Raw genomic sequence first — 27,497 nt, forward strand, 5'->3', positions numbered from 1 at the left:
TCAGTAATTCACCATTTGGTCCTAATGTACTTAGATCGAAAAAAATCCTTGGAGGTTTCAAAAAGCTCAAAATAGAGAAACATCTGCTAAAATTTAGGTGCAGCTGTTTAGTGAAGAGGTCCAACGCTAGAAAAGCCAGTACTTAAAGCTCCCTCTGTAATCAATAAAAACTCTATTAAAAATGTCAGGGAACTGCGTGAAATATTTGCCCAGGTTCAAAGTATTTATTTATTTATTTATTTTAAAGCACTGACATCTTTTGGTCATCAAAACTTGGAGGGACTTTCTAATTTAGTGTCACACAGGTGTTTCAGCCAAAGTCCAACAAGGCCAAATTCCAAAGAGGCCAGAGCCTGCTGCTTTTCCAAAGCAGAGGTAGTTTGGTTTCCAGAATCAAGAGCCCCGAAGCACGTTGCCTACTCTGATTTTTGGTAAAGGAGGCCTGCTGTATTTCTGGCTTGGAGGTGACTGCGCTTTAGTGGTGATCAAAGCGACTCCATGTCAAGTCTGTTACCAGCTTTAGACTCTTTTTAAGAACTCAGCAGAGGTTTGTCTGTGGAGCACTTTACATGGCATTACTGCATTGCTCTACTGTTTGGAGAGAACCTGAATGATATTTACCTAGAAGAATAGTCCACATGACGCTAGAATAACCAAGGTGGGTGACCAGACTATTAGTATCATCAGCAATGGTTTGGAGGTGTCCCCCTCTAACCCGTTCATTTTTAATTGAAATGAAAGGGCCAGACAGATCAGTTTGGCAGCAATATCATCAATCACTAAGCCTGTACAGAGGAGGTAACACTCCTGGTGAAAAGGACACGGACTGCTCAGATGAGAAAGTTGCATCTGCTACTGTACCGCAGAGCAATCAGAGCATACCAGAAAACACAGTGAAAGCAAAATACAAGAGACTCAACATCTCCCTGGCTAATGCTATCTAGTGCCTGTGAGTACAGTGCAGATGACAAGATTAGCTAGCTGGTACATAGTGCTGAATAGAGTTCAAGGCTCTATTTCAAGAAGCAGCAGCAGCACTATACCCTTCACCAGTTACCCAAGTCAGCACAACTGGAGCAAATTTGTACCTTACAGCCTGTCAAGTTTCAGATGCTGTCTCCTCAGTATTTCTCACGTGGTTTGTACAGCTCCAAGCACTTGTTCAACATCACTGGAATAATGATAATAATGCAGTAGTGTTGTGTTTTTAAAAAATAAGATAAAACATGGATAGTCTTACGCTTGTAATAGAAGAGTGAACAGGAAAGATTCAAAAACAGTATTCACAACCGTAACACTGGTACCCAAAACCTCAACATGCTCAAAGATTTAGGTGGGTCTTGATTCCTCATAATTCTTGGGTTGGAGAACCTGACTGATCGCATCACAAATTTATTAAAAATAAAAACCACAAACTGCTTTCACCCTTTGGAGTTAGGAAGTTGAATTTGTGCATGACAACTACTAGGAGTCTATAGAAGGTAATAAAACAATGCAGAAAAGAGCAAACTGCACACAAGCTGTGGAGAAACTTTCTGAGCTGAAACAGCTTGTGGGCAGTCCCTGTGCCTTCAACAACATGGCCATGGACACGGCCTCTTCCTTCCACCTTCCTTAGATAGAGGTTAGAAGCACTTTGTAATACTAATATTTATGTCACCCTCCTGCATTTTAGGAAAACGTTGACCTAAAGCACTAAGTGCATTTTGGAAACAGGTGTGGACTTCTGTCTCTTGTAACAGATTTGCACTTCCCCCTATTAGACCTCCTCAAAAAAGCTGTTCAAGCATTAAAGCGAGAGCCACTCATTAAATTTGGAAATGTGTTCCCTACCACACAAAAGACAAAACCAAGAACAAACCCCACAGTCCCAGCTGTAACAGAACATACCAGGGTAACGTTTCTTTATCAGAGCACAAGAGAACCACAGAATGGTTTGGGTTGGAAGGGACCTTTAAGACCATCTAATTCCATCCCCCTTACCATGGGCATGGACACCTCCCACCAGATGAGGCTGCTCAAAGCCCCATCCAGCCTGGCCTTTAAGACTTTCAGGAATGGGGCATCCACAACTACTCTACACAACCTGTGCCAGTGCCTCACCACCCTCCTAGTAAGGAATTTCTCTAATATCTAAATCTACCATCTTTTAGTTTAAAACCATTACAGTTCCTGTAAACTACAGTTTTCCAAATTATAAGGTGTTTTGCATTGTCACTTGAAACACATAAGTTCCCAGGTCTTCCTACAAAAGAAGAATTTTCTCAAGAGCTACATTTACAGCTCAGGGATGTTACAAAACCATACTCAAAACAGGTCTGCCCCAAAACAACCATTTTCCTTTTACCACACAAGATTCATGAGCTGGCAGCTTAGATACATGAAAGAACAACTTCTGTACAAGGAGTAACTTAAGTAGATGAGAACTTTCCAGGTGGGAAATCAGAAAATGGGGGCGGGGAGATTTGAAATCACAGGGAACATAAAAATTAAAGTTTGCTCCTTTGTTCCACAGTGTAAGAACTAAGGAGATTCAAGTGAAACTTCTGGGGGAGCACTAAACCCAGACAGAGACAGTAGATAACAACACACAGTTTGCCTCTGGAACTTCTTGCTGGAAGACCTCATGGACGCTCGTAGCTTAAGTTCAAAAAGCAAGCAGATAAATTCGTGTGGCTCAGGAAGGCTCTGAGCCACAAATGGGTAGCAGTAATGACTCTGAAGAATGTCACCATGCACTTGTCTGTTCCTATACTCACCTCAGGTATCCATCACTGGCCCACATTGGAGACAGCAAAAGCTCAAGGGACTTTTCATCTCTCCTGGTACAATCCCATGCTGATGAATTCCCTCCAGGGAAAACCAGTGAAAGAATGGAGAGAGCTAGAGACATCCAGGTGAAATTAAGTATTTCTTTGCTGACTGTTCAAGTTAACAGCAAGGGACTGCGGCAACATTTTTTAATTATTTGGGTCAAAAGAAAATGGCTTGTCACGGTTAGCTTTACTGCTGAACAATGCGCATCTGTGAGCGCAAACAGTACCCAGAATATCCAAGTGACTTTTAAAAGACTTTTATGGATATTCCACTCTCAAAGGATGCTGGACGAGATCAATGGACGCCAACTGAGATCATTATGTATGACTTACCTTGCCCATTTCCTTCCCTTTCTGCCTTTGAGGCTCTTTTAGTGCACTGAATGTCTTTCTGGGGAATTTCATTTAATATCTTGGCAGCATACTCAATTCCTCCTGTCAGATCCTTGAGGCAGTCCTATAAATAAAGGGCAGAATGCTTTATTACTAGAGTCAGCAAAAGAATTGTGCACAATGATGTCCTTACTCATACCACAACGTTATTAAAATGTGCACACAGTTTCTGTGGTTCAGAGGCAAAGAGTCAAGCAATTGTAACTTCATGGCTTCAGTTCCCTCTTCTCCTAGATACACGCCTAACACTTTGTATTTTGAATTCTGCTCCACATGAGCTGCCATCTCTGCCTCCTCCACGTCTGTTCTCTCACTGAGGCCCACATCTCACTGCTCTTGCATGGACCTTCACATTCGCTTGGTTTGTTTAATACTGATACAGCAGTAGTGCCAGAGGCTTCCGAGAGCAAACTGTACAGGCTGCAGCACACGGCAGCCTGCTAAGACACAGCTCGACGTTACAGGCAGAGCTCAGGACTGCAACTTAACGTTTTCAGTTCTAGTTGCCCTTGCATGCTAACATGCAAGGGACCTGGAAGAAGTCCTGTAGGGTCCCCATTCCACGTCCACCAAAACTTTCACAGCCTGTTACTGTAGAACAGTGGCCTCATAAAAAGTAAAGTAAAATAGGAAGCAGGTCATTCATTGCTGAATGTACTAATTCAAAACTAGCCTACTTCAAAAGACTTCAAAGTACTTGCTAGTGTTATGGAACAATCCATTCAGGGATGACTTACAGACACACATTGCAGCCAGACTTGTGATTTTATCATGACGCTCATCCAATTTGTGCACTCTATACCCATGGGCTTACATGAGCACGCAAGAATTTTAGTATTTACTTTTTTAAAAAGGGGATATTTCTAACGTGAAGAAAGCTCTAAAATAGGACCAAATGTTGCTATTTCAGCATTTGGGAACTGCAGTCCTAACATCAAAAACATAACCAGTTTTGAACCAGGCAAACAGGGAGGAAGAAAGGAGACTAGCTCCACTCTACGAGATTTTGTGAAGTTGATCCTTGCTAGAAAGGAAGATGTTGATTGCCAACGTTGTTTCATTTTATGGCAGAGCAACATACATTTCACCTAAATTCAGCCTTTTGAATGGGATGTAATTCCTCCAGGCTCCCCCTTTATGATGGCAAATACCTACAAAAGAGTGAATTATCATTAAACACACAAAGACAGCCTGCACACTGCTCTCCCTTTCTCATTCTAGCTGCAGTTGCAAGTAAGACCCACATGGTCGGAGCACTACTCTCACCATTATTCCTGCCCTCTTGAGCTCCCCTCCTCAACAAAACAGAGGAAGTCGTACCTTACAACAGTTTTATGGGAGATGAATAATATTCAACCAGCAGTAAGTCTACACTCCATTAACCAGAGTATCTGTATTTCTGAATACAGACTTGGGGAAAGACCCATTTAATTAACTGCTGGGCTCATTTCTTGGAACAGGAGAGGGACTGGATATGGACGCATGCAGGTGCTGCCTGCCCAGCTTCTGCTCACAGCGACTCTTAGCCATGGAGCAGATGGGAGGTGTTATAAATGCCTCTGCTAGGGTGCGTGTTGGCAGTGAAAGAGGAATGTTGCAAATGATGGATCTTCTTGAAGACCTAAGAAGCTTTTCTTTTTTTTTTTTTTTTTTTAAAAAAGAGGTATCAGGCACTACTGGAGCAGCACTTCTGCTTTGAAGGAAAGCGAAAAATTCCTCCTCCGTTTATACCTAGTGCCTTTCTGTATTTTAATACAGTTGCTCTCTTCTTAGGCAAGATAACTCAGTTCCACGTACCTTGTACACAAAAACAAGGCCATGCAAGACAGAGTATTGGCATGCCTTTCACTTCAGCCCACCTCCAGCCCTACAGTAACCAGTCATCTCCTCCTGCAAACGTATGAAGTTTTATTTCTCAACTGCAGAGATTCTGCTTCTAAATGCTGCATTAAACTAGGCTATCCCTCTTAATAAAGTGTTCATGTAGGCCAGAACAAAGGTTTCAAATAATAAAATTACTGCTGGTCTAAAGTTGCAGCTGATACAATTCAGTATCACTCCACTAGGCCTTATTCACTTCACTGTTTACTCAGTAAAACTCATCCTGCTCAGATCAGTCATCAGCTTTTTCAATATGCACTACAACATCTAAATTTTGAATTTTTAATAGCAGGTTTCTGTAAGGGCTTCAGTTTTAATAAAACTGAAATTGTAGTTACAAAGTTCAAGTAGGCTTCACTTATGCACACGGGCAATTTTTATCACATAGTCATGGGGAACACGAGCAGTTGTAAGCATTATGACCAGAAATATGATTTCATCTATACTAAGGCCAGAATCAAAAGAACTTGCGATTATTGCAGTAATAGAACCAGCAGCTGCCATCCATTAACACAAATCAAAATGTGAGAAAATAAAAAGTGCCATTACACATGGTTTCTAATTATTACAAGCCACTCAATAAACCTACAAAAAGTGACATTGTTATTTGAACTGCATCCAGCTTAGTTTCATGCCTGTTATGTAGGTCTGTAGCAAAAATGCAATGAACTGTACACTTCATAGCAAAAAGAAATCTTCTGACTGGACATCTGTTGGTGGCACACAGAAACTCTGGTTTCCATTTACCTACACAACAATAAAAACAGAGCCTGAGGTCTCAAGAAAGAAAAAAAACAACAAGGTTTGTAAAGTGACTTCTTTAAATTGGTCTGAATAGCCAAAAAAATAATGCAGATGCAACACACTAAATTGTGCGTCAAAAAGCAAATCAAAGATCTATTTAGCAGCTCACAAACACAGGCATTAGACTTGGAAAAGTAGGACGTTCATGCAGTCCTAATAGGTATTTTATCTGATATACACACAATTCTCATTCATATACATAGAAATGAATTGTGTGTGTATATCAAACTAAGGACATACAGTTTCATAGTCAAGGATTAAGCTAGCATTGTGGGACAGACCGCTTTTAGGCACATTAAGGGAAAAAGAAAAACTCTTTAAAATCATACATTATGCATTTTTAAACACAAGCAGGCAGTAACACTCCTCACTGTCTTTGAACAGGTATCAATGTCAAACGCAGGGCTGGAATGTCATCGCTGCTGGCAGGGCACTACTGTGAGGACACTCAAGTATGCAGCGGTCCCACTGACACCATCAGGTGTTGTTTATGCATGATCCAAGTCTGGATGTCAAGGCAAAACAGAAGGAGCCAGCAGGGAATGTACCGCAGAAGAATGGGGTAAGAGGAGAAGCATTAGCCATAGATACTAATAAAAATGAGAACATTTTTTCCTTCTCTTTCAAAAGGGAGCTTATACAAAACTAAATTTTACTGTAAATGGGAATGATCCTGACATTAAAGAGTTGACATTTAGGCTATACACACACTTACGAAGAGCTTAAAATTGGAAACACATTCCTATAATATCCACACACAAAAAAAATCTTAACCCCATTGTTTAAACCAAGTTTTGCTACAATCTGCCAAAACATGGGACCATTTTGATAGACAAAGCCAACGGAAAACATACACATAAGTAGTTCTCACTTTTTAAAATGAGGTGACCTGCACAATACTTCTAGCTTCACAGTCCACACATGCTTTTAATTTGAACCACAGAACAGCTTTGAGGAAAAAAAGTAACTCATTTTAAAAGACTAGATATCTCTGAAACCAGTCTCAGAAAGCATTCGAGTATTTTCCCAGAGGCTTCTTTCCCTGCACAAAGAAGCTAAACCCACAGTGCCCAAGCACTCTCTCCTTTTCAGATGAGACACATCACTGCGCAAAGCAGTTCTGCTGCTGGGCAATCACGCTGTATTTCAGGAGATCTGAATTCCAACTTCTCTTTTCCCACTCTAGACTCATGCTCCCCCAAGGGAGCTACAGTAAATTACTTGATTTCTTCCTGACTTCACTTCCCATAAGTAGATAAAAATATTTCTTTGGTTCCCCTCTGTGCCTACTGATTTGGATTTCAAGGTGTGCAGATTTTTAAACTACATCTGCGCAGCACTCTTCCTGTACTGTTTGATTCCCATTGATCTGTGCTAATGACAAAGCATATAAAAACCTCCACAAGCTAAAAGAGAACTGATAGGGGCACATCCAGGTTTATGCTTGCAATGGAACCAGCACTGTTTACACCCAAATGCAAAACTGGAGAGCCTGGGCCGTGGAGATGCAGCATACAACTGCTACAATGACCATTCGTACTGCAGGCAGAGCCTGCCTCTCCTCTGAATTTGTAGGATGTGGAACAAGGAAAGCAGAGTGCTAGGGCTTTATGAAATGGTTACAAACCTCTTTAGTTACAAATGTTGTTCTACTAGGTGACCGTAAACAATAAATACGCATTCACTGATGTAGTAGAGCACACCACATCAGATGGCCACGAAGTCACAGCGTTGGTGTAAGCATGCTTCACTCTCAGGTAGAGCACACCAACGCATTCACTTGACTAATTTCCCCTTATCAAGGCAACATTTGCCTTCCATTATCATGAGACATACACTGACAAACATAAGATCCAAGACTAGGCTCAGCATAGGGTACATGTTTAGTGGAATCAAACTAGATGAAGTACTACAACCAGCCTTTAAACCTGGCCACAGAGCAATTGGTTGAATTATTTGCATGAAACCAGTGCTATCTTGGGACACTTTCAGTTCCCCCCCTTTGCTAAAATTCACAAGAGTCCTCATTAAAGATATGAAGGTGCATTAAATGAAGGCAGAAATTAGAGCTAATTTTAAATATGCACTGGTTTAGCAGAGCCTTGTAATCTGCCCAGGTGCATTACACTTGTGATTTCCTTAATGTTTCTTTAATGATTTTGGAAGGCAATTCTCTGCTGCATTGCAAACCAGTTTTGTTCAGACACATTCAAGTTTTCCCACAGTGGAGTAAGCAAGTTATCAAGAGAACTAATTAGCTTGACCTTCTATTTGCCCAGTAATGAGAAGTGCATCAAACAGGTCTCTCTTTTCATGTCTGAGCCTGTCAATTAAAGCCCTGGCTTTCTACTCATTGCATTGTCCTCAGGAATATTTACCATAAGCACAGCCAATATAAGCTATGCCCTATCCACTCACCTCTTCACACCACCCGGTAATAGCTTTGAATTTTCTTCAGTGGAGGAAGACAGCTTTGAATGAAAATTCCTCTGTAAAAACCACACAAAATATTCTGAATTCAGAGTTCTTTAAGCAAATTAAGGGCTACAAATACAGACACTAAAGTACTCTACAAGCAAGAACCACTTTCTAAAGACTAACCATAGCCTGACTTATTAAGAAATCCAGGAATTGCTACATTTCACCAGCTATAGATCCTGATTTCTCTAGCACTCTAACAGACAGCACACCTTTATCATGCAGCCACTTAGCTTTTATATCCCATCTCCTTTCACAAATAGAGGAAGCCAGAAGAGAAACCATCAAACCATCAAAATCAGAGACAAAGACCTGAGGACTAATGCGAATACGGACTCTGACGCAGATTATCCCTCACGTTACACAGACAAGCTCTTAACAGTCAAGGCTGCGGAATGACAGGGGAGCAAACTGGGGAAGTCTTTTTGTAGAGGAAATAAGGCGTTTGTATTTTTCCTACTTTGAGATAACCCAGATGTCCTAAGTGTAATTCCAGCAATTTCTGCAAGACCACAGAATCACAGAATCACAGAAGTAGGCTTTAACACCTAAGACTGTAGTTTTCCATTCCACGGCCTCAGTTCTGGACATTCATGACATCTTCTGCGCATACTTTTACAAACAAAACCAAAAGCCTTGTAACGTAACATTCCATGAGAGTTCCTCTGCTTGTTTAGGAAATTTCTAGGTCTGCTGGATTCAATATTCTCTACCCAATTCATGCCATGTATGCAAAGCAGCACCCTAACTTTGCAGCTCTGACTCCTCTCCTCAAGCGTGCGATCAAACTGCAGCGAAGCCAGGATCAGGTCCCCAAAGAGACTTGCTTCTCACGAGCACCGCAGGTACCTCACCCACATTCACCAGTGCTATCCCTCACTGGATGTTCTTGCTGAGCTACCCACCAGCTGAACTGCCTTTTGCAAGGGGCAGCATATCTTGCATCTCCTTTCGCAGGAATCCATCTTCTTTCTGTTCTGGTGTTCACACACCTGGCACATCTTGACAAGCTGTGCACTTGCAGATTGTTCTACTGAACGCCAGTGAGCTGTCAATCTTCCCTCTGAAACAGGGCTGACGTGGGGTGTAGCGGCATCCTCCTCTCACACTAAGCCCTGGTGCTCAGGAGGTAGGAGGTCCAGTTTCAGTTTCCTCCTTTGCTGGAGGGAGGTTAAAATTCACACCTCTCATCACCCTATCAGCCAGGGCACCCAAGAGCCTGGGAACTTGCCATCAGTCCTGGGCAGAAGATGATGCAAATTTGAACTAGCTGGCAGGCAGGCAGGGAACTAGAACTAGACAAATTCTAATGTTGACATCTCAGAGCCTTTAGGAACTGTCTCTCGAGTAATGCTTAACAGATCTAAGAGACCAAAATCCCAACTTCTAAGTCGCAGCTTCGATCCTATTCCACTTCACAAAACTAGCATGCTGCTAGAAACCTGCACCCACATTACTCCCTGGAAGAAATGAGAAACTTGAATCAATTCAGTTTCAAGCAGTTTTTCGCAGCAGTCTTAACTAAGAAGATATTATTTGGTCTATAATAAGAATACACCGAATTTTAGACAACATCAGACATCAGAATTCAGCTGGTGTTTAACCAGCTGAACTAGGACCTGCTGCCTCATAGATAGAACACTACCTGGGAACTGAATCTCTCAATTCTGCCTTAGAATTTGCCTTTGAAACCTCTGGAAGACCACCAGTTTCTCCTTCTCCAACTACTTCCACAGCTGATAAATTGAGATAATCTGTTGTTGCATGCTTTAAGAACTACATTACAGTAAAATAATGTCAGTACTCAGGGGTAATCAGCACGCCATAGTACCTGAGGCTCCTTCAAATCACTGGCAAAGAACCCCTGCACTTGAATTTTCCAACAAACCCAGGTAATTACAGTGAAGAGAGTAGCTCCCAGCTAGGCACCCTGCATTCTCAGTCACGGTTTTAAACAACCATTGTGAAATCTGTTGGTCCAAATTTTCTGTTCTTCTGACTTCAAAATGAATGCAGACTCCCTCATTCACTCTCTTGGGCCACCCAGGAGCTGATGCTGACTGCTCAGAGTCCTCAGCAGAACACACAAAGCTTTGAAGCAGCCCTGAGCCCTTGAACACATTCTTGCTCTAGCCAAGAGAAAGAAAAATGAAGTCTTTTACCTTGCAAAAGAAAGAAAAGTCATTGGATAGGGGAAAACAACATAGAAGAACATTCTTGTTTTATAATTAAGAGTAGTATCTTGGAGAAATGTGTTGCAAGGACACCAGCCCAGATGCTACAGCCTCTGCCTTACTCCCACTATCCGCGCCATCTAATGAGAGCAGACAACCAGCACGGCGAGATCAGCATGCTGGTAGCTGATGCACATTTGATTGGCGACTGCATTCACGTGGCATTGTGCAAGCTACTGTGACACACACCAAAGGGAAGTTTTCCTTGCACAGCACACATCCATTTTAAACTACTTTGCAGTATTTATATGATGCAGGAAGGAAACAAAATAAACTGGAAACAATTTTAAGATTATAACACCCATAACTTTAGCTGCATAATCAAGTGGCAAAATTAACTCATCCATTACATGAGTATTTCTTTCTTAGTGCCATAAATTAAGCATATTTTTTGGCAATTTTTTCCTTACCAGGAACAATTCTTTTATTCATGAATCTGCTTATTTTAAGGGCTGAATCTTTAGAGCCCATTAGGAAAACATCATCAATGCTTTTTTTTTTTTTTTAATGCAAGGAAAGAAACATTAAGCAAGCTGCTGTTCCCATTTTTCAAAATAAATCCATTCTTCTCTCCCACAGTTATATGCCAGTACATAAAACACTGATTTCAGCAGAGTTATTTCTGATTTACATGGCTGTGGAAGCACAGTCACAAACCCATAGCATACGTAAAAATTTCTGCAGTGTCTCCACATGTTGCTGAGTCGGCATACACACAACCAAGGACAGCAGAAGAATTTAAAGCGCTATTATGCTGCAAAGGGAAAACGTGCCTTGCTTCCTTGGCTAAGGATTATTATTCATATTGCCACAGTGCCCTTAGAGCAAGACCCTATGTGCTAGTTGCTGTACATATCTCAAGACAGAACATTCTCTGAATATTTACAGCCTGAACTGACAACAGCAGAACTAGAGGTAGGAAGCTGAGACAGAAACTTCCATCAGGGCTTCCTCAAGGTCTCCAGGAGCACCTGTGACAGGCCTAAGTGCAGCTCTAGACCAGAGCACTGTATTTCTTCCCCACTTGCACTCCCTTCGAACAGGACAGAGCTTTCTGCTACAGCTTGGTATTGTCCTTCTGAACTACAACATAAATACAGCATGACATAGTAAAGGATCTCATACTTTATTCTTTTCATACCTTTGGGGGGGGGAAAAGGCCTTAAGTTCCTCTTTACCTTTGGAAGTACATGCATAAGAGCACTTGCAGGTATTTTCTCTCTCTTTTTAATGACAAACAAATGGGGAAGAAAAAAAAAGTATGCCACCATCCTGACATCTGGATTTAACAACCAAAGGTAGGTTGCTCTACGGTGATTTTACAATCTTTGTGCACAACAGCAGCTTTCCTGCAGGCAGAAGTATTCCTCTGCAAGTCCTTGGGTCAAATAGATTCATTTAGGCTTTGCAATTTAATAGGTACTTGGAGGTATTCATGAACTTATGCCTAGAACACACACACTCCAGCTAGTCAAAGCATACCATTAAAATACCTAGCTCCAGTACTTCAGTCAGTTGTTGACTTTACACCAACCAAAAGTTCTCATCACTGTTTGTTCATAACTTACACGTCTTTATCCAAAAAAGACAAAGATAAATAATTCAGTTCTCATTTCACACTGAACGTACATTAATTTGTTCATCAATTAGTCTCAGACGAAAAGCAGAAGACAAATATTCCTCAGCACTCTCAGTGCCACAATCCGACCTGAAATGAAACAATTCTCAGACACCTCAGAGGCTGCATGTTTCACCAAACATAACAAATGCCAGCAGCTCTGCCAACTGCCTCAGCATCAAGGGTGCCACTTATGTTCATCCTCTTCTCCAATTAACCAGCACAGTCCAATTTTTGGCCTCTAGTAGAAGGGTAACCAAAATCAAATTTTTACTAGACCCTATCTGTTTAAGTACTCGCTGAACAGACACGTGAGGCAGGAGAGTAATCACACCTCTGTCTACACCCTCATTTAGGTTGAGTTGCAAGTCTGACTTCTTCCACATCTGATGCAAGAAGCTCAACAGAACAACACACCACATCCCCCGAAAGAGAACGAGTCTAGTGAAGTTAGTGGGAAAGTTCCAGAAAAGTCATTGCTAGTTCTTCTTCCTGTTTTGCTGCCCAACTTGGACAAAGAATATTTTTCATCTCCTGCCTGATTTATGTTCACATATACGTATGACAGAAATCCATGTTACCCTTTTGTAATTAGGCACTGTGCAGCCACCTGCCAGACTGTCTGTGCTCCAACATCTCAGCATGTTCCTGTACAACGGAGGTACAGAAATCACTGCAATGCTGCATGGGGTAACAAACTGCAGTAAATACCTTACAGGGAGGCAGTCTGCTTTGCTTACATCTAGGATATAAAACCCTACATGCAACTCAAAAAACCAATATCTAGTGGGAGAGAACAGCAGATGAACAGATGGGAGAGGTTTTTCTCCCTCCTTGGTGTTTTCCAGACTTGCTTTCTACTTTATTGTACCTAGGTTATAATATTGTAAAAAAATTATTTTTCAGTCTGGGTACCGTTAATGTATCACCACTCCGTGTGTGGTGTTTACATCCATACTTTATAAATAATTAACAGTGAAACTAAATACAATTTTCCAAACTGATACTCGATATCAGAGTACTCAACTTGAGCATTAGAGAGGTCTTCTTGTCAACATATGGGGGGAGGAAGGGAACAAATCGGGCCCTCTCAAATGGATGTGCAAAAAGCCTCAGAAATCACTCACTGTCTGTCCAGAAGTGGATTTGCAACTTATTTCCACCAAGACATCACTAAAATGTCAGTGAAACCATTTGTGTGCTCAGCTAGCCATTTTATGATCAGGAGGGAGAGGCAAAACTACCAAAATAACCTCACTCCCACTGAAATCAATGAATTCCTAATCAGCAAGACTTGAGCACCTGAACAACACGAAGGATTTGGCCTCAGTTCTGCAATTTCACACAGAACTCAGATGTCAGCCCGTGTAAGTGTTTAATAATCAGATGACTCTTACTACCTATTATTAGAAGAACAGGCTATTACACAAACATGTTAAGCAACACCGCAGCAGATTTATTTCTTTAATTTTGTGACCTACAAGATCCATCACATTACATGAGATAGGCACTCACATGCACACTGGTCTCTTCAGGCAGCTCCATCCCTGCACCAGGGCTTGAACTTGCTGTGCTTCACTGTTGCAAAGCGCCTACCCAAAAAGCACCTTGAACCTGCCCACTCAGGTAGATACAGAAATGGTTTAAGGGAAATACGCGTATGCAAAATATCTGAAAAGGATGTCAAAACCAATTCTCAAGGTAAAACATACGTACTTGTAATCCAGAGCGCTTGTATTTTAGGAAGCAAACAGTCCTAGCCAGAAAAGGTTTTCCTAAATTTTAAGTTAACAACTAAACAAATAAACAGACAAAAATTCCATGCTTGCTCAGTCCAGCCCTGCAATCACATCTCTACAGCTCATTTTACTGTTTTATTAAATCCATAAAGACCACTGCATTTATAGAATGACAGAATAATCCCGGTTAGAAAAGACCTTCAAGATCACCAAGCCCAACCATCAACCTGAGCTACCGACTCCCATCTCTGCACGTGCCTTAGTGCCACCCTCGGTATTAGCCGATCAAATTGCCTGTTTTCATCACATCTGAAAGCAAACATCCACTTTCTATTTGGGGACAGCAATCAGGAAGTAAGCAGGCTGAATGTACAGATTACAAGTCTTCAACACAACACTGACATTTCCCCAGCATATTGCACATTTTTTCTTATCAGGCTTCCTAGGCCAAGTTTACAGCAACTTCACTGGAAACTGGTTCAGACCCAATGCTAAAAGTGGTCTTTGGTGAGAGGTGCATACCACTATTAGCTGGTCCTAAACACCACGATTTACAAGAAGAACTAGAAAGCAAAATACTCATTCTGCAAGGAAGGATGAGAGTTTGACATTTGGTTTCACTGTGCATTAGAACAAAAGCTGGAAACATGAGAAAGAGCAGAAGAGAAGCCTTGCTCTAAATCCTCCCAGACAAGACACTGATGTGAAACACGGGAAACCCAAAATCCAATTACATCTGCTGCTTTCATCCACCTCGAGCAGGGTCTTGAACGAGTTTTTCTCTGAGCAAGAGAAACAAACCCTAAAAACAAAGCCTAAAACAAATAAAATGCCAAAAATCTCTCATCAGACTGGAAACTGTTTAGCTCTAAAATTACCACTATGTTCAAGTAGCATTTATACTCCACATGCAAACAAATATCCTCCACACCATTTCAAATACTACACTTCCACATGAGGGATCTTATCGGCCCTGTAGCAAGAAGTGCACCCTGTCCTTTGTCACATCCATTTTCATTATGCTGTCTATCGATCCATTCAAAGACTGAGTTCCTTCTACAGATGAAAATAGCCTCTTTTTTTCTGGCTGAAGAGTAGATAGGCTATCTAGGACACTAACAGGAAAAGAAAGACTTCAACTTATCTATTATATCCAAGAGGTTTGTCTTCACAAACAATCCCAGTGCAATGGATTGCTCCAAAACGAATTTTCTCTGTTCTCTTTACTATTCAAGTCAGTGGGCATGAAGCACATCTGGATGTGACAAGTAAGAATGAACGCAAAGACCAAAGAGGAAAGGTATCTAAGATAAATTGCATACTTGCAAGAGAAATAAATTAAACAGCAAACAGCTATTTAGAATGGATTCTGTACAATAATTGTAAATACAGTGCATTTGACTTAAAAAGGGACCATGTAACAACTGCCCATCATGCACAAATTTTCAGGTAAATGCTGTTTCCTAGTGCAGTTTCAATAACCTCAAATACCAACTTTTAGCTCCTCATACCTCTTTCCCTTGCTAATGCAAACTGTAACCCAAACAGTGCATCAGCTTGTGTGCATCCAATGATTTCCCCTCATCACCAGTGTTTCTATATTCTTCAACACAAAAAATGTGTAAATATTAAACTGAAAGAGTTGTTACAGAAAATAGGCCTACATATAGCCTCACAGAGACGCCTGGATCAGGCACCCTTTGTAAGTGATATGCCACTCCAGAAGAGTAAAAAACTACACGTATGTGAAAAGCAAAAGCTCACTCCTGAGAGATGGTTCTTGAAGACTGTCGCCCACTGCTTTGAAGGAACAACAAAACAGACAAGGAAGCAGGTGGCCAGCACCTCGTCTAGCACTGGTGAAGGCTGTTTGCTTACAGAAAACGCAGAGGACTGGCAACACGAGTAGCAGCACCACAGACAACGGAACTTCACAGGCCTTTAAGTGAGAAACGTGCAGGCAGGACATCAGTTGCAGGGTACTGTTAAAACTGGAGTAATAAGCTCCAGGAAGATGACAAGCTCGTGGGTACTAAAATGACAGTTTTAGACAGAGCTGTTATTCAAAGGGCTTTATGCCACAGAAGGAAATTTATTAGAACTTTCAAGTGTGATCGTAGCAATATGTAAATTGGACTGTTTGAATGAGGATTTATGGTGTCGATGGATGGTCTGACTCACCAACTACAAACTAGAAAGAGGGATGAAAAAATGATGTGACTAGTTTGGTAAGGCATGCTGAAGGCCTTAGTTTAGCAGATTGAGCAAGATGTACTACATCAAAAAACGCTCTGGAATATCGCTGCTCAATAATAATGAAGAGGCTGTCTTCAGCACTGAGCTGCAGAGTACAGTATGTCAAGAACAGGTCATTACAAGGACAGACAAAAAGACATGAAAAATAAATGAGTTATGGTCAAGCTAGAGATTCTGCCATCAGTAAAAATTTAGCCAGAAAAATTTATGAAACTCTTGGATTTGTGTTGCTAAATGGTTACTATTCAACCTATACTGATGTTCAGATGTGAAGAACAATTTATACAGAGCAAATGATTACATTTAACCAAAGCAGGCGTGCAAGTTTAGCCAGCGCTACACAACAGTGAATTGGACCTCATTTATTTATTTTTATAAATATATATATGTATAAATAGAACATATCTTCTGAGACAAAAAAGAGCAAAGTTTTCTTACAAAGCAGGTCTGCTTTCAAGTCACAATGAACTAAGACCTACAGCTTGAGAAGGCATGCATAATGCCCTTCAAATTTAAATTGGGATGAAATGCACACAACCACAGCCATCCACGGACTACCAGATCCTCCCCTGCTAGCCAGACTCCTCAATAAACCTCTACTGTCATCAAGTGCCCACTGTTCTTGCCTTCAGAGCAGCCTCAAGATCGTCTCCGATATCTCACTCCTGTACCACAAGTGCTGCCCGTCCCTGCTGGCGTGCAGACAAAGGAAGCGCACCGAACACGAGGCGTCACCAAGCCCCCCGCTGACCTGCACACCTCCTGAACTGCTGGCGTACTGAACAAATCTCACACCCAGGCAACTGCAACCACAAGGAAAGCGATTTGCAAAAATCCAGTGGGAGATGCAGAACAGCCATATTGCACAGATTACAAGCAAAGTTTGTATCATGCAGAAACAGGCACCTTATAGGCCAGAAGAGATCTAAAATAAGTGGAAAAGGCATGCTGGAGTACTATTAAGACACCTAAATCAACAGAAGAGCCAGTAGAATAAGTTACAGTGAGAAAACACAGACATCTCACCACTTACTCCATGACTACACCATTTCTGCTGGAACGCTTCCCTCCTTATCTAGGTCACATCTCAGACAGCCACTTTCAACCCAAATATATATATTTTTATCTACAGCACATGGATCCAGTGAAACAAATCGAGTTTTACAGCATCCCCACATATTAACAGTGCTGTTCAGATCACCACATAGCCTTGAACAATAGGGATGCCAACACGTGTTTTTATCCCACCACAGTAGAGCTAACCCTCAAGGCAGATGAGCAATCACACAGAAAATTTTGAGTTTTCTAAGGATGAAAAACAGACACACTTGAGGGCATCTCATCTATCCGTACCAGGGTCCAACAGACCTATCACTTTCCTGTCACTGAAATCAGGGCTCAGGCTGAGAACCGGCACTGACACCTGGACTTTGTCCACAGCAGACAGGAGCACATGCACTATAAACCACACTGGCAAGCTTAATTCCCACCTGGATCCACTACAGGCAGGAAGGAGCTTGAATAAACTACCTACCTGCAGAGTAACCTACCTGCAATAGCTCCCTGAACTATCCTCATGATAGCTGGGAGCCACAATGACAGCTGAGCTGTCAATAACAAGAATATTTTTTTAGGGTGAGGGGGACAAGCTATCTTCTGGAGTAAGCTCAGCACCGCACTTCAACATGCTGCATCTGAACATAGAAAGCTACTGCAACTTTGGCAAGACTGTGCCACAAACAACAGAGTCATTTCTACATGACACAGAAGTACTATTTATTTATTTATTTATTTATTTATTTATTTAAGCAGGAAATTAGAGGGTACAACTAGAGCACCTGTTTGGTCTTCAGACTACAAGTAGCAAGTCTGATATCTGGTATGCAGTCACGGGTTATACATGAGTAATCAGGATTTCTATTTCCACCTTCCAGTAAGAGCAGAGGGTTTATTTTGGATATGTAATTGATGCAATCCTCAATGATACTCACAGAAGCATGAAAAAGCAGACATAATATGGAGGGGCTTCCAGGACAGATTTGTCAGTATCCAGTATAGCCCAGAAACAGAAACTGCTGTCCTAGGAGGAAACTTGTCAACCACCATATCAGTTTGGCATCCCTAGAACAAGATGAAGACTTCAAGATATAAAATAACCACATTTTTATGCACAGCTTGCACCTGCTTTAACAAAAGTGGTCATTGTAAGTCAGGGTTTTGTTGGCTTTCTACAATATAGCCCTTAAGGCGCCTTATATAAAGTTGACTAATAGAAAAGAGACTTTCTAGTAGCTGCTACTGAAAACCACAATATATGCCCTGGTGACTGGCAGAAGTCCAAATAAATCAATTACCGTAGTGAACTACCTTCCAGGTCTTCTTCATAGTGACATAACACTTTCAGCTAGACTAGGAGGATACTGTGAGCAAACACAAACACTAACTGACCTTCACCAACAAATAAGAAAACTATATTTGCCATTTATAGTGATGAGGTGGCACAACTAATCTCAGCATGATGCAGGCTGAACAAGTCACTTGTTCTACAAACAGATCCCTTTTTAAGGGCCACATTTGCAAAGCCTAAGTTCTGCTCAAGTCCCAGTACCTTGCAATTCCTGCCAGCTGACTAAAAATCGGACTACAGCTTAACAACATAGTTCAGTCTCATGAGTTGTTCTCTTTGGCAGTTGCTCTATCAGTGGCTCTGCCATCACCTACAAGGCACATTGAACTTGAGTGATTTTACCACCTCTTAATTGAGTTACATGACAGGACTTCTGGGACCATCTTCTGAGTACTATAAACAACCACAGGTGCTGCCTAGCTGCCTTTTTACCATCTTCAACAAATGCTTTGTTTTGTTTTTGAAATGAATTCTGTGAATTGCTGTCATCAAAAAGAAAGATGCATAAATGCATACTCCCTTTAGAGCACAATTAGCAAAGCCTGTACCCTCTCCATGGTGAGATCTCAGCAATGAATCTCCAGAAATATCACAGCAGAGTTTTCAGAGTTTTATCTGCTGCATCCTACAGCTGAATGGGGGTGAAAAATAATAATAATAAGCAGGACCTTCAGCTTCAATCCGCAGTGCATTCCAAGATCACAAATTGCTACAGTGTGCGAAGAAGGATCTGAAATGCAAATGACCAAGAGGCCATTAGAGACATTAAAGATTTAGCAGATGTATGTTCATCCTGTTTTTATTGTGGGGGGATAGAAGCACTAATTCCAGAGAAACAGATAATGAAATACAGTTACCATATTCAGCCTTTCACAGAATAGTTATGTGTCTCATTAAGAGCATTCTTACCGTCCAACCTTTAATGTTTCATGTATTAAAAATAATTACTCCCCATTCAGCTCTAGCTTTAATGACTGCTATTTACACCAGTGATTTCACTTACAGGAAGTGCATGAAATGGAGGTCTTCCCCATTGGTGTCCACCCACAGACTTCTCTTCCGATGACCTTCCCTTCAACATGGGACTGGCCATACACTCCTCAAAGGGAAAGAGAGTGAGATTCCTCTGCTGCCTAAGCTGGCGTAACATCAGGACTTGACAGGGTGGTCCTGGGATACAAATTTTGCAATTTGGATTTTCCAAAGCAAAAAGAAAATCTAAACCTAATCCTTTTTGAAGGGCACTCCTGATGTTTCCTGCAGGACAGACATGAAAATAAACCTTATTCAAAGTCACATCCAACACTTATGTATGTGTGTCAACAACTGGAAGAATTTTCTTTGGATTTCTTTAATTTTAATTTCTAGCCATCTTTATGATCAGTAGTATAAAGGTTAAAAACCCCACCTTTCAACTAAAAGCAGATCTATAAGCTTCTATTTTCAGCCTACAAGCTTTGGGACTCTATTATTGTCACAGTCACATCATGTTATTTCCACCAAAACAGCTGGAGGTTTCCAGTGTAGGAAGCAATTATTATGAAAAGTGTCAATGTGTCATTCTCCCCAAGTCAAATGTTTAACTTCATGTTATAGCATTTGACAAGTATCCAGCTCTCAGTCTACACCACGCAAAAGGAAGAAAAAGAGCACATGCACAAGTCACAAGAGAAAAGAATAGTTTATCCACTGCTATGCAAGCAAATTTTGACATTGCTGACTGATGCCACAGTTGTGTTTCTGGAGTTTAATTGCTTTGGTGGAAGGCAGGCTTAAGTCTGTATGCATGAATGAACACACCATTTGCCCTGACTCAACAATGCATATACAAAAGGTGTCATTCAAACAACATGCTAAATAATTACAAATTCAACGAGTGGCGCAAGCATTTTAGGAGGTAATAGTCGCAACTCATGGAGGGAGGACAGCAGAAAATGTCCTGCCTGCCTGTCAAACGCACAGTGAGGAAATAAAACGAATCTCTGCTGCCTTTCAGACCTGAAAGACTCGACCGAACCACAGCACCAGGCACAAAGGACCACACACGCGCCTGAAAAACTTCCACAAAAACTTCCTGGGTGCACCCACACAGCAACACAAAGGTGTGGCTGTAACCTCCAGCAGGTGGATATAGCAGCACATACCATACCCATAGCTTAACATATCCACTGTGGGCAGTTGCATTAGGAAATAATAAGCACCATACGAGCTAATAATAAGCCAGCGACCTGACCACATGTTCCCAAGAGCGTGCAAGAGTCCCTGCTGCTGCACCTTCCCAGTAACTGCTGGCCTGCAAGCACGTGCAGCTCACTCTGGCATGTCCAAGCACACTGCAGCATGACGCTCCTCGGGGGCACAGATATAAATAACCTCCACGTCTCCTCCTGCTGAAAAAATGTGCCAGCACCTCTATGTGACCCAGGAAGCTTTGACTTATGCCGCAATCAGCGCGTCCCAATGAATGCTGCTCGGGTTTGTGGCTCAAACCACTACTTCTGCCCCCCCGCACAGGTCCTGACCCAGAACACCCAGTTGTGTGGATGGGTTTCCTTTCAGCAAGGCACACAAGATGCACTACACATCAAAGAGGGAAGCCCACAGGTAGCAAAAACCACTTTGCATCCTGGAGCGCTAATGTCTCTTTCTCCCATTCCATTTTGGCAACGCAAGGACCATGTTATTAATTTTGAACCTAACAATTTACAAAGTGACTTTGAGGGGAGACTAGGAGGAACTTTATCAAAAAGCACTCCAATACTTTTTAAGATGGAGTCAAGACAAGGAAGTGATACAAAACATATGAGACCCCAAATCACAATTTCTGCTTAGATGAGGGAATCTCCTGCTAGTACAGTATATTCTCCAGCAATGCATGATATATTAAATTAATGGAAACTCTGAGCTTTAGCATATGTTTAATAGTTACAGTCTGTTTTTCAGAGCAACTTTCTTACCATATACAAAAAACACATATGGATGCACTTATGTATGTCAAAAATACCCGTGCACGCTTTGATATTACTCAACACGTATTGTCTATGGCTAAGCAGTGCTTCAGGCTGTACTGAGCAGCTCATAAGTAAGCTAGTAGTAAGTGCACCAGTTCCTCAGAACCTAGCAAAATCTTAAAAATCAGGAGTAAGATGTCCTTCCAGTCAGCCTGAGTCCAACAAAGCGCTGTTCCTCCCACAGCAGAACTAGAACACAGTGCTAGAACCCAGACCTCCCACATCCTTCCAGCTGCGAAAGGCTGTGGGATGCAGCAAAACAGCTGGCAATTCTTCAGATGAATTATACACTGCCACTGCCTAGCTGCCCAGGCACATTTTGCTAACCCTTGGTGACATGTCCCAAGGCAAGAAACCCAAAATCTAATCCTCAGTACGTGCTGCCCAAGATGAGGGTGGCATCACTTCCATGTTTGGAAGGTGCTACATAGCAAAACACATCAAGAATTAGCTGTTGTTGCCACGGTACCAAAATAACTGTGGAAATGTAATCAGTTGCCTAGAAAGTTAATCAGACAAATAAAAGGAAATTACAGCTGTATTTCAAGTTGTGGCATTTTGTCATACAAACACTGCGTGGATGCATCTGAAAAAGTCATCTCCATAAACTGTACTAAATCCATGTTCCTCAAATTCACTAGCATGCCGCACATTCAACCACAGGAACACCATTCCATTTTCCTCTCACAATACACGCAGCTGAAAGAAACGCTGTACCAGAACACATGACAACCACACCAAGGTAGCATCACAGCAGTGTGCAAAGGGAAAAGCAGTTTGGCAGACAGAGTGGGGGATTTCTCAAACAGCTTTCTCCCGCGAGTCAAGAGTGACATCTGGCGGGCCTCACGCTGCTGAACACTGGGTTTTCTTCATCGAGAGGCATGAGATAAACCTAACCCCAAGAAACCTCCCTTCACTAACTGCCAACACAAAGGCTTTGATCCAAACAGCCTGGGGGTGGGAGGGAAGGTTACAGAAAAGCAGGACAAACTGTAAAACCATCATTGCTGTCCTAGTAACATGGGCAAAGATGCCTCATGTCTGGGATTTAAACACAATACTGTGCTGTAGCTTGGTTGGAAAACAATGGGCAACGTTATTGTGATTAGATGTACTCCACCTTTCTGTAAAATTTGTGCAGGAAAAAAAGAGGACACAAAATTGTCCCAAGAGTTTCTACTGCACTGTCTAGTGTCTGGCTGGGGGCACCACTCTGGTACCTTTTTCCCCATATAACATGCAGATATTTTTCAAGTAAGTAATCCCACACCCGTTCACGACAGGAATGCAAACACTGTCTCTGAATGAATGAAATTTTCATTCAAACTGTTTTCATTTTCCATGGAAACAGTTTGAACAGCTGTTTTACAGAATTGACAAATTCAGGAAGGGAGCCATAATGGAAATCGATTCATGAGTTACTAGTAAGATAAGGCAGAGCAAAGGCCAACACAAGGTAAAGGCACGTCTTGGTTTTGGCTGGGATAGAGTTAATTTTCCTCCTAGCGGCTGGCATGGTGCTGTGTTTTGGATTTAGGCTGAGAACAATGCAGATAACACCCGGAGGTTTCAGTTGCTGCAGAGCAGTGCTTACATGAAGCCTTTCCAGCTTCTCACACCCACTGCCAGTGAGGAGGAGGCCAGGGGTGCACAAGGAGCTGTGAGGGGACAGCCAGGACAGCTGGCCCAGGACGGCCAAAGGGATGTCCCACATCACACGGCATCGTGCCAAACAGTTCATGGGGAAGAGCTGGCAAGGGGGTGCTGCTGCTGCTCAGAAGCTGGCTGGCCATCGGTCAGCAGGTGGTGAGCAATTGCACTGCATCACTTGTTTATTTTTTTCCCAATTCCTTTTTCTTTTTCCCCTCTTATTAAGCTGGCCTTATCTCAAACCAAGAGTTCTCACTCTTTTCTCCCCCATCTCACTGCAGGGGGAAGGGAGCGAGCAGCCGTGTGGCTTGCTGCCTGCCCAGCTAACCTCCACAGGGTGTCCACCAGAGGTGGCGAGCAGCTCCCCCGTGACACAGACCTGGCCTGCACACACCACGGCAGAACTGCACGCTCCAGCTGAGAACAAGGCTACATGGTTACAGCCAACACAAGGCCATTTCTGAGATAAGGCCCCAAGAAGTCATTATTCAGATTTGTTCTGAAGAAGACCACAAGAGAGCTTGGTAGACGAAACCACCTTTTTTCTGCCGTAAGTAACAGAGAATTACATCTACAACACAGCATGATTTGATGGTCCTGGTGCTCAGATCTCAGTCTGTGCTGTCTCGGTCCCTCTGGTGCGGCTCCACAGGGCCTGTACCTAGCAGAGGTCCAGCAGTGACTGGAGGGTTGGTGAGCATGTTGCAACTCATCTTCCCTCAGTACCAACCTCGGTTGGATTCAGTTTGCGTGGGTTTGAGGAAGGACGCTCTGGTAACTTGTTTCCCCTTCTATCCCACCCCTGCACCTCAAGGAAAAACAGGAAGAATGGAACAAAGTCTGTGTGTCTGTAGGGGAGAGGAGGGGGAGAGATGCAAATGAAGTTATCTCTAAGGCAAAAAGTCTCAGCTTTGCATTCTGCAGCTCTAACTTCATGTCTGTTCAACTCCAGGATAGTGAATGTAAAAATAGTAGAGCATTACTGCCATCTTGTGCTACATGAAATCTCTACAATCAAACTTCTCTTTTTGCCTGTTTCCCTCCTCTCCAAACCTAGCACCAAAACCTGCTCACAGGGTGAGCAAAGCATTCCCATCTCACCCCACTAAGGGCCTGCCTTGGCCCTTCAGCTGAGTGCTGGGGCCAGGGAACCCAGCAGGCTGCGCTCTCCTGAGCCCGGTGCTAGCACCCTGCAGGCACCCAGGCAGGGCAGAGGGGCCCAGCACAGCCCCCACAGAGCACCTCAAGGCGCCAGTTCTCCCCACTGCCCTTTAACCAACAGGCACCAATCATTTAACACCTCTTTTTTCTTTTAATCCTTACTCACTAGTCTAGATCACCCCATGCCTTTCTATTCATGAATTGAAGCTCATCACAAGTATTTGGCATGGCACTGCTTTCACTGTCCTACAAGGGGAGGCAAGCAGCCTATACAATCTCTTTTCATTTATGGTAATCAGAAACTCCGATTCTGGCTGAGACTGCACCAAGTGACTGCACCAGCGCTCACTTTACGCGGGCTGTTTCCCTGGCAAAGTTTATGTTTGTTTCCATGCTCAAGCACAGTTAGAATAAAGTCGTATTCCTATTGAGAGATTTTTTGCTACGCTGATCTCCCAGAAAGATATTTAAAGGGGACTGCATGATGATCCACATCTTTGGCAGTCACATACAGATCCTTTATGAAGTAGACCCTTACAATTTATTATAGATGAAATTGAATAGCTTCTTCATAAATGACACATAAATGCCTATAAAATGATAATAGAAAATGACAGATATTCTACAGCAAGTTTAAACAATCCCCGAAAGCTTACTAGACAAGTAGAAAATTCTGCAAGAGAACATTTCTTCCATAAGACCACTCTCCTTAAAAAAAAGTAGATTTGAACACAAGATTAATGCATTTTAACCAAAATATGTCTCATTGATATTTGAGTGTTTTTTTTTTTAATTGTGCTCATCTCCTTTTATCCCTTTTTTCTGAAATCAATTTCAACTGAAAACTCCTTTTGAAATACGTAATCATGATCATTCTCCCACAGCAGCTTCGTGTTAACAGAAAATTATCCAAAAATGGCAAAATATTTTCACATCTTAAATATCAATTCAAACCAATGCTAACACAGAGATGGAAAGAAGGGCAATTGGTGAACAAGAAAATAAAGGAGATCTTAATTCCACCACTAAGTACAGAAATGATCTCTCAGAGAGAGATAAGACTTCATTTCTGAACCATCCGGGATACCTGTCCCTGGCAATTTGGAAAGGCCCTTTTGAAGGCTTTATGTCCATCCTCCACGGTTCTTACATCACAAAATCCTCTAGCCAAAAAGAAACACGGAAGGCTTCTCTACCTGCTGGTACAACAAGCTGCAGAGAACGTGAAGTCTCACTTATCTGACCAAAGGATTGGCTCTGGCCAGGCTCATTCCTTATCCAGACCAGATTCTGTGCTGCTCAACTGATGCTTTTTTCACAAGAAGAAAAAACAGTAGAAGGTCTTGCAGAATTGTTTGATTTTTCCTTCCCTCCGTTCCTCTTTCTTGTTCTGTGCTAGGCACCAACATTCAGCAAAACTTTGTGTATATAACAAAGATCTGTACAAAATGGTAACTTTACTTCACTGTTGTTCCTTCTGTCACCTGTTCTGCTAATTCTTAGGTTTTTCTATTCATATTATCCCCTCGTATCAGTACTGCCGTAGTTTGGAAAAACAGCAGTGACTTGTATGAAGTTGGGTAAAAACGAATCCAGGTATACCAAATTGTTATTTAACAGGGAGATTCTCTTTTATTCCCTGCTCAGTTTATGCAGGAAGGAAGGACTTCACCCTGAATCAGGCAGAACGGACAATAAACATGGAGCATCCCCTAGCCCAGTCAATCATCCCATAACTACGAACTACAACCAGAGATACGTGCATGCCTTTCCTCAACGCGCTTCACAAAAACGTTCCCAAAGCAGAATGAAAAGTGTGAAGCTTCCTTCTGCTTCAGCAGGACTCTGTTGTCTTGGATAACCGAGGTATCCAAAGGCTGTTAAAGGCATTCTGTGACTAGAAACATTTTAATACTTCGCTAAAGAATACAATTCCTCTTTTATTCCTAACTGGGACTAGCAATGTGATGAGTTTAGCAAATTCAGGCAAGGCAGTGCTGCAAGGTTAAGCAGGCACACAGCAGCTGTGCCTTTCTTTTCTCTGCACGATGCTGCAGCCCTGCTGTACGCAGGCAGCCATTTTGCGTTCACTTCAATTAAAGGCAGTCACCAGCATGACCCTGCCATGGCAAGCTCGCCAACAAAGACCCCGCGGTTGTTTCCAGCCTAGAAGTAATTTTGACAGAGACTACAGACAGCCTCTGTGCATGGAGAAAATCCCAGCATTACTGCTCGCTCTAATGCTCTTCATCCATCCTCTAGCGAACATGCAAAGCATGTGTGTTGTGACAGCCACCCACGACAGGAGCTTGGCTCGTTCACTGAAGCTGTCGGCTCTCATTGTTTGAGCTCTGGAATCCTCCAGTTCAGTCCTGGCCCGTGAGCCAAAAAACGTGGCTACAACACAGACGTGGCTGGAAATACCAGCAGCCAGGCAGCGGTCTAAAAAGCTAGTGCCTTACTACCAAGTAACTCAGGCATATCCCGGGAAGATGGTTTTTGGACCACTCTGACATACACCACAGAACAACTTTTCGGAAAGGACTTAAAATTTTATCCTTGCCAGCTGCGGAGAAGCAGCTCCAACACAGTGGCGACACCTCTGACACTGCCTCCTATCTGCTACCTAATCTTGGTGTATTACAAGCTCCAACTAATCTTTTTCATTACGGACTTCAATTTCATATTGTAACTATTTAAGTCCTATTCAGAAAGGTCATTCCCAGCTTAAATAAAACATTTGTCTTCTAAAACAGGATAGGAGTAATGAATATTATTTTAGTTATGGATTAAGTGCGTTAATACAATACTTCACCCTAATCCTGTTTTCTGAGCAGCATGGGTACTTACAATCTCAAAATGAACTGTGTAATGAGAGCAATTTCATACAGCGTCGGGCTCCTAAAGGTTTTACACAAACGTCACAGATGTTGGGGATAACATCCACAACTGATTAAGCCTGTTCTGAGTGGTACTGGAACAAAGTAAGAATTAATTACCATAGGAAGGGCAAAGGGTTGAAGGTGGTTGGAATTTAAATGTCACA

The sequence above is a fragment of the Netta rufina genome, assembly GCF_964035555.1.
Source record: "Netta rufina genome assembly, chromosome: 21".
Taxonomy (NCBI): Eukaryota; Metazoa; Chordata; class Aves; order Anseriformes; family Anatidae; genus Netta; species Netta rufina.